General features: G+C 41.4%; 1 protein-coding gene across 6 annotated transcripts in view; it reads left to right on the top strand.

The window, feature by feature from the left end:
* Positions 1–3,812: 3,812 nt before the first annotated feature.
* LOC127572447 (myosin light chain kinase, smooth muscle-like) overlaps positions 3,813–15,564 on the top strand; it is a 238,168-nt gene continuing 226,416 nt past the window's right edge. For 4 of the 6 annotated variants that reach the window (XM_052019762.1, XM_052019781.1, XM_052019772.1 and 1 more), the window contains exon 1: positions 4,209–4,688. The gene's annotated coding sequence lies outside the window, so the exon portion shown is untranslated. Of the gene's footprint in view, positions 3,833–4,208; positions 4,689–15,564 lie in introns of those variants that run through there. The other 2 variants (XM_052019751.1, XM_052019732.1) reach the window with 2 other exon arrangements.

Below are 15,564 nucleotides of genomic sequence, written 5' to 3'. Positions count from 1 at the left end.
GACAAGGCAAAACAAAATGTTTATGTGAGACACTGAGAGCTTAATGCAGCAGAAAGCCTGGAAGTGTATAGAAAATGTAGGAGTGAAATTAAAAGGAAAATTATGAAAGCAATATGAGAAAAATATTGGTAAGTACAATCATGGAAAATTCATAAAGACAGTAGTAAGGAAACATTAGGGCCTATTATGAAACAAAAAGGTAACCTGAGGTAAAGGATATGGTTAAAGTTCTAGTGAACCTATGGCCCTATGAACAGAAGAAGGGGATGATGCTAATGTTGTAGTTAAAGTGTGTGAAATATTGGGTTTGATAAACATAATAAAAGAGGAAATATTTCCAAAGAATATCTTTGAAAATGGATAACATGCAGACTCAGATGAAATATATGCCAGGCTATTAAAAGGAGAAAATTGCAAAGGGTCTAACTACAACTTTTCGATCGTCAGTGGTTTGAGTGGTGCAGAGGACTGTAGGAATGCTAATATTGTACTATAATGTTATTTAATAAGTAAGGGGTAATTCAAGTAATTAAAGACCTGTAGTTTAACTTTGGTAGTGACAAATTAATGGCATCCATTCCGAAGGACAGTATAAACTTTCATGTAGAAAGTCTCAGATCATTTGAGGATAATTAGTATGGATTTTTCAGTTGCTGCCTGGCCTGCTGAGTACTGCTAGCATTTTCTGTTATATTTCAGATATCCAATACCTACAGTTTTCTGATTTTGTTCAGTGAAGTTAGGGTCTGACTAACTTGATTAAATTTTTTAAGAAGGTAACAAGGAGGGTAGATGAGAGAAATGCTTTTGATGTGGTCTGATTGGATTTTAACAAGGCCTTTGATAAAGTCCCACACGGCAGATTTCAAAGTGAGATGGAGCCACAAGATACTGCAGATGCTGGAATTGAAAGCAACAAACAAGCTGCTCAGGAAACTCGGGAAGACTTGAAATGTTGACTGTCCAGTTCCCTCCACAGATGCTGTCTGACCTGTTGAGTTCCTCCAGCATATTGTTTGTTGGTTGAGGTAAAAGCCCGATCCAATAACAAATTAGATCCAAAATTGGCATCATTGGCAGGAAACAAAGGATAATGGCTGAAGGTGATTTTGTGATGAGAAAACTATTACCCGTGGGGTTCCATGGGGTTCAGCATCAGATCCATGCATTTAATGACTTAGACCTGAATGTAAGGGGCTTGATAAAGTTCCCAGGTGAAACAAAAATTGACACGTGGTTAAGAGTGAGGGGAAAATGGGAGGAGATGTAGATGTTCTCTTCAGTGGGGCAGGAAAGTGGGAATTGGATTTGAATCCGGACAAGAACAGAATAATGCATTTCATATATTTCCTTGTGATATAGAAGGAGGCCATTTGGCTCATCAAGCCTATGCCAGCTCTTAGTGCAATCCCATCATTTCTATTTTCCAATTTACTTTCCCTGTAACCTATTCTCATATGGTCATAAACTTTCTGTAATTCTCTGCCACCCTCCTAAACTTGGGATAATGTACGATTGATGGAAAAGTGCAAGATGTTGCATTTTGGGAAGACAAATCAGGGTAGGATATTCAGAGTCAACAGTAGGGCCCTGGGGAGTGTTGTCGAACAGAGAGACCTCGGAGTACAAGTACATGATTCCTTGAAAGTGGTGTTACAGGCAGATATGGTGGTGAAGGCAGCTTTTGGCATGCTAGCCTTCAGTCAGGACATTGGGTATAGAAGATGGGATGTTATGTTGCAGTTGTACAAGAAGTTGGTAAGGCCATATTTGGAATATTGTGTTCAGTTTTGGTAGCCCTGCTGTTAGAAAACATGCCATTAAACTGGAAAGAGTGCAGAGGAGATTTACAAAGATGTTGCTGGGATTTGAGGGACTGAGTTGTGGAGAGAGGTTGCGTAGGTTGGGACTTTTTTCATTGGAGCATAGGAGAATGAGGGGTGATCTTATAGAGGTGAATAAAATCATGAGTGGCATAGACAGAGTGAATGCGCACAGTCTTTTTTCCAGGGTTGGGGAATCAAGAACAAGAGGGTATAGGTTTAAGGTGAGAGGGGAGAGAGTTAATAGGAGCCTGAGGGACAACTTTTTCACCCAGATAGTGGTTAGTATATGAAATGAGCTGCCAGAGGAAGTGGTTGAGACAGGTACATTAACGATATTTAAGAAGTACTTGGACAGGTACACGGATAGGGAAGGTTGAGAGGGATATGGGCCAAACATGGGCAAATGGGACTAGCTTAGATGGGAACCTTGGTTGACACTGACCAGTTGGGCTGAAGGGCCCATTTCTGCGCTGTATGACTCAATGACCAACCAGCATTTGACAGGAAACTAGAGCACCTGGGGGAAAACACATGGGTCACAGGGAGAACATTGCAATCTCCACACAGACAGCCCTGGGTGTCAGCATTGAACCTGTGGCAGTGGAATTGTGAGGCAGCAACACCACGTGCTGCTCCACTGTACTATCTGAGGTCCAATAAGGCAAAGAAAAATATACAAAAATTGGGAAGATCTTTGGGGGTGTGGAGGAACAAAGGGATCTTGAACTGTACTCCATAGCTCCTTAAATGCTCCTTAAATGTAGCAGGACAAATCAATAAGGTGGGTAAAAAAATGCTTTTGCAGTGCTTATCCTTTTTTGCAGGCAGATACTACTCAAACTACTGTAGCTAAACAACATCATGAGTATTGCGATTAGTTCTGGTCACCACATTGCAGGAAAGATAGAACATAGAACAGTACAGCACAGAACAGGCCCTTTGGCCCACAATGTTGTGCCGACATATCTATTCCCTCCTACCTACAGAATGCCCATATCCCTCTATTTTCCTCTCATTCATGTGCCCATCCAAGCCCCTCTTAAATGCTCCCAATGAATGTGCCTCCACCACCCGATCAGACAACGCATTCCACGCATCCTCCTCTGAGTAAAAAAAATGTACCCTCATGTCTGTTCTGAGCCTATCCCCTCTCACCTTAAATGCATGTGATTATCCTGAAAAAGCTGCAAAGACAATTTATGAAGATGTTGCATGGACTGGAAAATTGTTATTGCAGGGAATGATTGGATAAGCTAGAGATGTTTTCTTTGGAATAGCATAGGCTGAGGGGAGAATTCATCACATTTAAAATGTGTTTGTATATATGGATGAAGAGCCATGACTTGCAGGGCTAATGGTGAAGAGCTGGACAGTAGGTTAAGCTGGGTAGCTCTTTTGGACCAAGAAGACACAGTGGGCTGAATGGCCTCCTATGAGTTTATGATTCTATATTCACTTCTTTTCCATATGCTTTGGCCGGATATTTCCCGGTGTTCCTCGTGTTGTTTGATGCTCCAAGTTGGTTCTGTTTTTGCCTCGTTTTCCCCGTCCTGGTGGTTAGGCATTCTCTCCTGCCATCTGTGTGGTGCCTTGGTGTTTCCTCTTGTTTTAGGTGCTAGGGTTTGATGTCCCCTTCTCCAAGCAGTGCTGTGGTCAGATATCCCCTCTGTACGCTGTGGCTCTCTGCGTTCAATAGGAGAAACCCACTCTTCTTCTGTTTGCTTCCTTTGATAGGGACAAACTCTGTTGTCAAATTCGTGTAGTTGTTTTTCCCCTGAAAGTTCACCGCTTTCCACATAAAAATGAACACATTACCTTATAAGGCTGACAGTAGCTAAATAATTTCTGCGGCCAGAAATGTTGTGGGTGCCATATATCACAGTATTCTGATTCCTTTCTGTATCGCAATTGGACTCCAAGAACACGTTGGGTTAGTTGATTCCCGTGTAACTCCCAAGAAACGCGCAAAGTGTGGGCGTTCTCCACTGGAACCAGCCGCTCTTTCAGTAAGTAAAAACTCTTGCCCATTTAACCAACTATAGTTCATGGACTGTGGTACAATAATCTACTAGTTTTATATTAACAAGTTTAATGTTTTTTTCAAACCAAATAGATGGGGTATGTTTTTTTTAAAAAAGAAAACATTGTTTGTGCTCTGTATTTGTTTCGATTCATCTCAGGAATCACAATCTCCATACCTGCAAGTTGGATTGTGGGTGGCTGAGATTTACCTGGGTTTGAATAATCAGCTTTAAACATTCTCCGAGGCAGCGAGCGTTGTCAACTCGGCAGTTCACCGAACTTCCCCGGATTCCCGTTTCACGGACTGTGGAGGTGAACACTGAGATTCCTGATTGTGTGGAGTCTCAGCGTTGGCAGCCGGTGGAGAGGACGTTTGTTTTCTCTCAAAACCCGTTTGTTTCTGGCAGCGGGCGGAACTACTAACCTGTTGCTCTGCCACAAACGCGGTCGCACCTTGTTCCACTCGAAGTTTTAACCACAGTCGCGGAAACAGTACCGCGGTAGGCAGGGAGTGAAAGTTGCAGCAGGAGTGGGTCGCTGCTGAAACGTTGCATTCAAGAACATGTGAGCTCGGGGGTATCGTGGCGATTAGCGGCGGCGAAGGTCAGCCGCCTCCCACTCAGCTCTCACTCTCACTGAACTTTTGCTGCGCTCGTCTGAAATCCCCACACTTTTCGAACCTGCTGGAGTTCCGCAGAGAGGCGACTGACAGTCGACAACTCGCCGGCGCCTTCTTCGCCAAAGGTCAGTGTGCTCAGACAGCGTTATTGCATCTCTGGGTAGCCTGCAGAAAGGAAGACGGGCTGACTCCTACCAAGTGGCGTTTTTCAGGAAAGCGAGGTTTGCATTTATTTGAGATACCTATGCCGCGACATGTAATTGAGAAATCTGGTAATTGTGTATGTTTTAACAAAGTAGTTCAATCTACTCCATTTGGACGTTTTGTTTATACTTCGCCTGCAAGGGTAAAACTACACAGCCTTTATTAAAATCACATTTGTCATCGTTTTGTTGGTGGATATAAAAGAAAAAAAATCAAACAAACGCCACATGCCAAGATAATAGCTGATGCTTTTGCACCACGTACATCGTTGTGTGCTCACAATGAAACACAATTGTCAGCAATTTATACGCGCTTTACTGGTATGCCTCTTGAAACAATTTTGAAAGGAATGGGGACTAATGCAATATTCCTCTCATTAGAGTTTAACCTTTAATAATACTTGGTAACAATACACCCTCACCCCCTTTGCTCCGGCGTACTTGCCGCCGGCGCTGCGCAGAAGCGAGAGCCGGATGAATGAAAATCTCAGCTGGAATTTGTTGTGTTTCCCCCACACACGGAATGAGAAGTTTACGCGTGCAGAAGGGGCATTAATATTTTGGAGTGGATTGTACAACGTTTCTTTCATCTTTCTGTTCTGGAGGTTAATGCCATCTCGGTATTTACATAATGAAATTAATGCATTAATTAAGACATAATAACATTCGAGCCTTCAGCCAAAAAACGTTATACAATCAAATGCTGAAGAGAACAAGATATCGGTTACAATAAGCAATTAAAACACAGTTATGGTGGCTGAATTTTGATTATTTTTTCAAGTTGATGGTACTTTTGAACTTTTTCAATGTACTTTCGCCTCTCGATTTCTCTTTATTCCATTATCCCTTGTCTGGAGAGACAGGTGAGGGTGCAGTTACCCGGTCTCTCTCACACTCTTGTATTGAGCTTCCAAGAGGCAATCCAAAGTAACTCCACGGTTCATCCTACTGAGAGAGAAGGAATCCTGGCTTGGTGGCTTTTCTGACAAGCGTTGCGATGATGTGTCGGAGCTGGATCCTGCGCCCACATCTTCCTGTGCTCAATGCATTCTCGCAAAATTTTTACCTGGGATGGTGCATCCGGATTTATTTTGGTTTACAGAAGAACGCACTGTGATCAAAACATTGTTCTACTTCTGAAAGAGAACACGTTATGTTTTGAATTACTATCAGACACTTCATTCTTGCTGTTGGCACAAATTTGGCAAAGCTGGCAAAGGAAGGGTAGTATATTGATTATCTTAAAGAACAAGTGTGAACGGATAGTTGCTGTTGCAGAGCTCTCAACTGTGAAGATGTGTGATACAGCTAACCAGCTTCTGACATTTTTAAACAAATGAAATCAGTCAGGTATCTAATTTGGTGGGTGTATTTATCATTATGAATTGTCCAAAGATCTTGGCTTAGAGATCTTTATTACACTCTGCTCTAGTTCAAGCTTTTCAATTGCTCATTACTCTGACTCAGTTCATTAGTGAAAGATGTCCACCAATAGTTTATAGAGCCCACCTTTCTGTGTAATACCCCTACATGGAGCTAATAATATATGGATTGGATGTGATCTGGTTTGTGTTCCAAGAAATTACTTCACCAAAATTAGTACAATGACACAGCTATCAGGTTTTCCTTGTCCATAAGGCAGGATATATTGAGAAGTGCTGAGGTCATGAAAGGCCACTCAAGGATGGACATCTTCTGAGGCTGAGTCACAGCTGGGGGTGGAGCTGTTTAATGCAGTGACCAAACCTTTCACTTTTTAGAGGAGCAAGCAGTGTGGGGAAGTCTACAACAATTTACACTTAATGTTATGCTGACCATAAACAAAGGGGTAAAGGGCAGGAAGAGTTACAGGAGATTCAACTCACCAGCCTGACAACACTTAGTCTGAGGCCTCCTTCTGTTGCTTTTCATTATTTTAGGGTTCCTTCACAAATATCCTGTGCTCCATATCAGTGCTTTAGGAAGTCGTGCTAAACTGTAACAGGAAACTTGTACAATGTTTGGGCCTCCATAAAAGAGTTTAAAATTCTCATTTTGGCAGTGCTGTCTAATCACTTGCCAAACTTGAGAAACCATGAGATATGTGGACAGGACCTTCTGCTACAGAGAAACCTATGACCTTGCTCTGAAGTATTGGGAGCTTTTGCCGATTCTCTTGAGCACTTGGGCTCTCATTTCCCACTGTCTGTCCCCTTTGGACAGAAGATTTACTAAGAACTTACACATTTGTGGTGCATTTAATATTTCAAGGCATCTGATAAGCTGTTGAAGAACATTCCACGGGTATTCACTATTGCAGTACAGAAAAATCGCTGCAGGAATGTTTCCTCAGGCAATATATAGAAGCCCTACTAAGGAGGGCACAAAGTTTAACTTGCTGTTGGGAAATAGGGCAGGACAAGTAACTGAGGTGACAGTGGGGGAGCACTTTGGGACCTGTGACCATAGTTCTTTTCGTTTTAAATTAGTTATGGAAAGGGACAGATCTGGTCCACAAGTTAAAGTTCTAAACTGGGGCAAGGCAAATTTTGATGGTATTAGACAGGAACTTGCAAAAGTTAATTGAAGTAAGTTGTTTGTGGGCAAAGGGATGCCTGGCAAGAGGGAGGCTTATAAAAGTGAGATAATGAGAATTCAAGGTCTACATGTTCATGTCAGAGTGAAAGACAAAGCTAGCAGGAGAGTAGGGAACCCTGGATGATGAGGGATATTGAGGCTCTGGTCGGGAAAAAGAAGGAGGCATGGGTCAGGTACAGGCAGCTGGGATCAAGTGAATCCCTGTAGGAGTATAGGGGATGCAGTAGTCTACCTAAGAAGGAAATCAGAAGGGCAAAATAGGGGCAAGGAAGAGCCTTGGCAGAGAAGCTTAAGGAGAATCCAAAGAGATTTTATGTATGTTAAGGGAAAAAGACTAACTAGGGGAAGAATAGGGCCTCTCAAAGACTGAAGTGAACTTCAATGTGTGGAGCAGCAGGAGATGGGCGAGGTCCTCAATGAATACTTCTCCTCTGTTTTTACTGTGGAGAAGACTTTAGAACTTGAGATAGTTGATGGGGATGTATTGGGGATAGTCTGGACTACAATGGAGGAGTCCTGGACGTCTTAAAATGTATGAAGGTATATATATCTCCAGGGCCTGATCAGGTATATCCAAAATGCTGTGGGAAGCTAGAGAAGAAATTGTGGGCACCCTGGCTGAGATATATACATCAGGTGAGGTGCCAGAGGACTGGAGGGTGGCTAATTTGTGCCTTCAGTTAAGAAGGGCTGCAAAAAATAACACTGGGAACTATAGACCAGTAAGCCTAACATCTATGGTAGGTAACTAACTGTAGGGGATTCTGAGTATAAGGTATACATGTACTTGGAAAGATGGGTTGATTAGAGATAATCAGCGTGGCATTGTACGTAGGAGATCATGTCTCACAAATTTGATTGAGTAACTAAGAAGATTCATGAGGGCAGGGTGATAGATATAGTCTATGTGGATTTCAGTAAGACTTTTGATATGTCTTCAATAATACTTTTTAAATTCAACTAGTAAAATTCAGTTGGAGGTTTAGGAATATGGGTGAAAAGATGGGATTTGTTACTAGAACCTTCAGTGAGAGCCTATTTTGCTGACAATCATAAACATTCTCAAAAAACATTTACTTGGAATAAAAAGAACAAGTCACTTTGGATAAGTATCTGTTGACAATTTTTAATGTTGTAATAACATTACTATGCAAAAAATGAATGCCTCACAAGTTTCCAGGACTTTCCAGTCAATAATTACCATTTACTCATAATCTGCAGACATTAATAAACAAACCTCCTATAAACATTGATTTGTTTTTTTTACAGTATAATGCAAGGAAATGGACAACTGTATTTCTCTACTTAATGTATTTTCTGATGTAAAAGCAAGTTAATAGCTTCTATTTAATCCTCACTCCAGTTCATTATTTACTTTATATTTAAATTGATTTGTAAAGCACACAAACTGAAACACACTTGCTCGCAAAAAATCTGAAGCTCAGTTATAAACACAAAAACATATTTTTGTGATCAGTGCTGCCTGATTATATGTTAAGTGATCCCTTCCATTTTTTGATCTCAGATGGCCAACCTGTTAAATTTTTCAAAAAGCTCACTATTAGTTAAAGATTGTGAAATTTCGTTCTGACAAAAAAAAATTGTCAGAAATATTTTTGAGCAACTGCAAATAAAATACTATTCTGTTATAAACTTCAGTTAACGATATTCTATTTACGTCCCAGGAAATTGTGTATACAGCACATGCACAGACTACAGCACCAACAGCATCAGCATTCTAGGCAAAAATACGATTAGCTGCAGTGCTAACTTTATATTAGTCATTTGTAGGATATGGGTGTCACTGACAAGAAATATACATTTCATATTTCTAATTGCCCTTGGTAATGAATTGTCTCTTTGATCTGCAGCAATCCTTCTGGTGAAGTACTCCCTCAAAACTATTGTAGTAGAGGGTTACAGGATTTAGATCCAATGATGATGAAGAAAGGGCATCATACTTCCAAGTCACAATAGTGTGAACTTGGAAGGCATCTGCAGTTTGTCATATATATAGAACATAGAACGTAGGACATTAAACAAAACAGCACAGTACGGGCCCTTCAGCCCACGATGTTCTTGCTGACCTATATAAACTCCTACTCCTTGATCAATCTAACCCATCCTACACAGCCCATAACCCTCCATTTTTCTTACATCCATGTGCCTATTTAAGAGTCTTTTAAATGTCCCTATTGTATCACTCTCTATCACCACCCCCGGCAGTACGTTCCAGGCAGCCACCGCTCTCTGTGTAAAAAAAAAACACCTACCTCTGACATCTCCCCTAAACTTTCCTCCTCTGGCCTTAAACTGATGTCCTCTGGTATTGGCCATTGCCACCCTAGGGAAAAAGTGCTGACTGTCCACTCTATCTATGCCCCTCATAATCTTATACACCTCTATCAAGTCACCTCTCATCCTGTGTCGTGCCAAAGAGAAAAGCCCTAGCTCGCTCAAAGTTTCTTTATAAGACATGTTTTCTAATCCAGGCAGCATCCTGGTAAATCTCCTCTGCACCCTCTCTAAACCTTCCACATCTTTCCTATAATGAGGTGACCAGAAATGAACACAATACTCTAAGTGTGGTCTAACAAGAGCTTTATAGAGCTGCAACATTACCTTGTGGTTCTTGAACTCAATCCCCCGACTAATGAAGGCTGGCACACCATACGTCTTCTTAACCACCCTATCGACTTGTGCGGCAACTTTGAGGGATGTATGGACTTGTACCCCAACATCCCTCTGTTCCTCCACACTGCAAAGAATCCTGCCATTAACCATAGAACCATAGAACCATAGAACCATACAGCACAAAACAGGCCCTTTGGCCCACCGTGTCGTGCCGTCCATCAGACCACCCTCACACTACCTAACCCCTTCCTCCTGCATATCCCTCTATCTCACGTTCCTCCATATGCCTATCCAACAAGCTCTTGAACCTGTTCAATGTATCTGCCTCCACCACCACCCCAGGCAGTGCATTCCATGCACCAACCACTCTTTGGGTGAAAAACCTCCCTCTGACATCTCCCCTGAACCTCCCACCCATAACCTTAAAGCCATGACCTCTCATCTTGAGCATTGGTGCCCTGGGAAGGAGGCGCTGACTGTCTACTCTATCTATTCCTCTCAATATTTTATATACCTCTATCATGTCTCCTCTCATCCTCCTCCTTTCCAGTGAATAAAGCCCTAGCACCTTAAACCTCTCCTCATATTCAATACTCTCCAATCCAGGCAGCATCCTGGTAAATCTCCTCTGCACCCTCTCCAACGCCTCCACATCCTTCCTATAATGAGGCGGCCAGAACTGAACACAGTACTCTAAGTGTGACCTAACTAGAGTTTTGTAAAGCTGCATCATAACCTTGCGGCTCTTAAACTCAATCCCGCGACTTATGAAAGCCAACATCCCATTGGCCTTCTTAACTGCTCTTTCCACCTGTGAGGCAACTTTCAACGAACTGTGAATATGAACCCCCAGATCCCTCTGCTCCTCCACACTGCCAAGTACCTTGCCATTTACCCTGTACTCTGCCCTGGAGTTTGATATTCCAAAGTGCATCACTTCATACTACCCATGCACCTGCTGCCCTAGTCAGTCTTGGTGGTAGAGGTCACAGGTTTGCGAAATGCAGGCACAGCAATCTGGGCAGGTAATTGTGGTGCACTTTGTAAATGGTGCACACCACAACCACTGTGTGCCAGTAGTGGAGGCAATGAAGGTTTACAGCAGTGAATGGCATACCAACCAAGTAGGCTACTTTGTCCTGGACAGTGTCAAGCTTCTTAAGTGTTGGAGTTGCACTCACTCAGGAAAGTGGAAAATACTTCATCATGCTTCTGATTTGCGCCTTTTTGACAGGGTGCTAGAGGTGCGCCACTTGGTTCAGACTATGGAGCATCTGATCTGCTCTTAGTAATAGCATTATTTAGCAGGTACAGATGAGTTTCTGTTGAATGGTACCAATCACCATTCCCCCTCCTCCAGTCCAATCCTTGAATGTAAGTGGTGGGAGATTCAGGTTTGGCATTGGCTGCAACAGAACACCAGTGGACACGGGTTAGACTCAAAGTTTGGAGATATTCATTCTCTGAAACTTCTGCAGCATGATTTAACTTTCTGTTTACCAATAATAATGCATGGGCTTGGGCTGATGAATGGCCCATTTCTGACCTTTTCTTGGAGGGAAGGTCATTGATGAAGTAACTGACAATGGCTGGGCCCAGATCTGTGCCCTGAGGAACTCATGCAAAGCCATGCTGGAGCAGAGGTGATTGACACCTCCAACAAAATACATATTTCTATTGAGATAGGTAATGGTGAGTTTTCTTGTTTTCCAGGATTCCTTGATGCCCCATTGAATCAAATACAGCCTTAATTTCAAGGGCAGCCCTTTTGCACCCTGCCCCTGGAATTCTGCTGTTTTTTGGACCAAGCCAGTGATGAAGTCTGGGACTGAATGATAGTGGCAAATGGAGTCCAGCTACCTGACCTAAGCCTGACTAGACACAACGATATACGTTGGGTTTGGACCGGCTATGTATTCTGGGCTGGGGTGGGTCAGGCCATACTGTGCTTTATCCTATTCAGGATGATTTGTTTAGTGTTACTGCATGTATCCTCTTCTAGATCAACATTTAGTATTTCCTCCTTAAGCAGATCAAAAGCGTGTTTGAAATTGTTATATATACTCAATGATCTGGTCAGATCGAATCTGGCTAGTTTGATGGTAATGATGAAGTGAGAGATATTTCAGCCCCTGTGATTATGAGTTTTGATGTCATAGAGTTCCACTGCTGCTATTGGCCCAGATCGCCTCTTGTAGGTCAACATTTGAGTCTATAATAATAAACTTTTTGATGATGATCCTTTTAAAGAGTGCTGTTGGGATGTGGAGAGGGAGGATTATTCTTCCAGTTGTTTAACATACTTTTCAGTTGTACAAGGTTAAACACAACTGAAGGTCAGACCATTGAGCTCGAAAGCAGCAGGGCTGGTTCTTAAATGAGCCTTGCACACTGATGGACATAGTGCTTTGCATACTTGCTAAGGGTGCTAGCACACATGCAAATCCGTTCACTGAAGTGGCATCAGTCTTAATATATGGCAGAAATGTGGCATGTATGTGTTGCTATTTTGATCCCTGATTTGCAGCAGCATGGCAGAATTGCTTCCTACCCAATTTCAAAGCTGCATTTCATTTGGTTCTTAATCTCTGATTTCCACCAATCAGCTAAAATGACAAGAGATGGCTGCTGCGTTTAAGAATTTTAATATATTAATTATACATTGCAAGTCCAATATTTTCAATCACCTTTCTTTTAATGTATGTAACTATATGTAGATTTTTACTGGGACTAAGGATTTGTCAAAAGAGGAAAGACATCAAACCATATTCTAAAGCACTTCACAATCCAAATTTATTCCAATTGTTGCACCTGAATTTTAAGTAAGGAAATACATTTGTATTGGCCACTTTGATTGACATGAATGTGAAGAGACCACACATGTGGTGAAAGATTAATTACCTTATTTTTAGTGGGATTGATTTTAGGTTGTATTGCATTTGCATGGTGTATATACTTTGTTCTCAGGCATTTTTGGTAATTTGTCCAAACTACAATGCAAAAATTTGTGAATATACTTGTGTGTTTCCAATCAACATGATGTAAGTGCATGAAATAAGTTATTGTGCTGTTTGCATTTGATGTCATTATAACAAAATGACATACAGCTGCTCCATTTTTCTACCTCCCCAGCAACCAGAACTGTGATGTCTCTTTAATCCTTGATTGCTTATTGTGCCAAGCATATTTAAATACACTTGATTTCACTGTTGTAAAAGACCACTTGAATTTATAATATACCCCCTAATTCTTTTATTTGAATCGTTTGCTGGCAAGGAACAACACTTGGCCTAGTCTGGAAGAAAAATGACCCTTCGTGTTACTAAATTTCACTGAAGTGTGTAATGTCTGTCTGCATTGCTTCTGCTCCACTGTTCCCTTCAGAGATAAACTGCTGATAAATCACTCTGATGACATTTAACAAACCAAATAGGGTGCTTCAGTATTCATTGCAGATTCTTAATCACAGAATTTAGCAGCAACATGTGTATGCAACTGTCTATAATTGAAGTACTACAAAAAAAGTGCTGTAATTTGCCTGTGGGGGTGACTATGGTGATCATTCCTCCCAAGGTATTTTCAATGTAGAGTTTAGTAATGATTAACACTTTGAATCTATTGGAATGTTACATTTTAGTGAGTTTTTTTGAAAGCTGCCCAGACAGTCCAAAATGCTACTAATAATTGGCCTAGTGATTTAGGAAAAATATTTTGGGCAGACGATGTGCCCATTATTAGTTCATATTTAAACAGATTCAGGTATTGCCCTAAATGGAGATCTTTATTACAATGATGGAAAACCTGAATTGAGCCAGATTGATAATTTTAATTTCTGTGGTGTATAAAATGTCAATTTTGATCAAGTTGTGACACAACCCCATTAAATTTTCCTGGAAAATGGCTGTGACATTGATCACACATTTGAACTTCTCAAACATTTTTTATTGAATATCTCTTTCTTGTTTTTGTGAAAGGCATTGATCGCATTTTTGGGCGCAATTTCATAAGTGCCAGGCACTGTCAGTACTTTGAAAATCGACAAAGTTGCAGATGCCGGAAATCTATAGCAATAACAGAAAATGCTGGAAATACTCAGCAGGTCAGGACACATCTGTGGGAAGAGAAACAGAGTCGATGTTTCAGGTCAGAGACCCTATAACAGAATGGCGATCCTGCTGTACTTTGCCATACTAGTCAGCGTTCATGTGTGAGCAGTGATCATCAGGTTATTCAATTATGGAAAGGGTTTTAACATTAAGTATAGACCTATCCTGACCTGACGTTTGGACTCATTCAGCAAAAGTGGCTAGACAGCTGAAAGGATTGGAAACCCTGGCTGTTCTAGTTTTCCTCCCAATTTCCATTTATTCAGTTATAAAATTGAGTCCCTGTTGAGAACATAAGAAAGAGGAGCAGAAGCAGGCATGTGCCCTTTGAGTCTTTTCCACCATTCAAAAAAAATCACAACTGATCTGGACTTGGCCTCTGCTCCATTTTCCTGGCTGCCCTCCTTAACCCTAGACTCTACTTTTTATCAAAAAAACCCTATCTATCTCAACCTTGATATATTCAATAATTCAGCCTCTATAGTTCTCCAGAGAATTCAAAAGATTCACTTTCTTCTAAGGGAAGAAATTCCTCCTGATCAAATTGGTGACCCTCTATTCCAAAATGATGTCCCTGCTTCTTGATTCTCCCACGCCCCCTCAGAATCCCAGATGTTTCAATAAGATCACCACTCATTCTCCTAAATCGGTCAAACCTGCCCAAGCTTTCCTCAAAAGCAACACCATCATCTCAAGAATCAAATCAACCCTCATGAACCTTCCCTGAACATCCTCCAGGGTTAGTAAATCTCTTCTTAAACAGGGGGACCAAAACTGTAATACAACACTCCAGGTGTGGTCTCACCAATGCCCTGTACAGTTGCAGCAACACTTCCCCACTTTTATCAAAGAGCAAAAAACTGCAGATGTTGTAGCTCTGTAATAAAAATAGAAAATGCTGGAAGTACAAAGTGCATTCCTCTCACCCCTCCACTCCCTCCATTTGCTACAACTTTAAACATTTGGATTTTTACTTTTTCCTAGTTTTGATGAGAAGATGTGAATCTGAAATGTTAACTGTTCCTCCCTCCATTTCCTGACTGCTGAGTGCTTCCAGCAGTTTCTGTTTGTTTCCTGTTTTGTACTCCCTTCCCTTTACTCTGAAGGCCAGCATGCCATTCACCTTCCTGATTGCATGCTGTACTTGACTGCTAACCTTCTGTGTTTCATGTATGAGGACATTGCATTAGCATTCTATAATCTCCCTCCATTTAAACAATATTTTGCTTTTCTATTTATTCTTCTGAAGTGCATAACCCCATATTTCCCCACATAATTCTACAACTGCCAGGATTTTTTTTGCCTACTCTTACTCTTTAACAGACTCTTTCCCATTTGGTACTGTCAGCACAATACTCTTTGCCCCTTCATTTGTCGTTAATATAGATTATAAATTGTTGAGGTTTTAGCACTGATCCATATGAAACTCTCGTAGTTATAGCTTGCCAGCCTGATAATGACCCTGACACTGATTTCTGTAAGTTAGGCAATCCTCTGCACCTGCTAATATCTTGCCCCCACTCCACCCCAATGAGCTATTACTTTGTGTGGTAAAATTTTATGTGGCACCTTATTGA

This window comes from Pristis pectinata, chromosome 1 (genome assembly GCF_009764475.1).
Source record: "Pristis pectinata isolate sPriPec2 chromosome 1, sPriPec2.1.pri, whole genome shotgun sequence".
NCBI lineage: Eukaryota > Metazoa > Chordata > Chondrichthyes > Rhinopristiformes > Pristidae > Pristis > Pristis pectinata.
The sequence above is the reverse complement of the archived record's forward strand: the minus strand, read 5'-3'. Positions and strand labels throughout refer to the sequence as shown.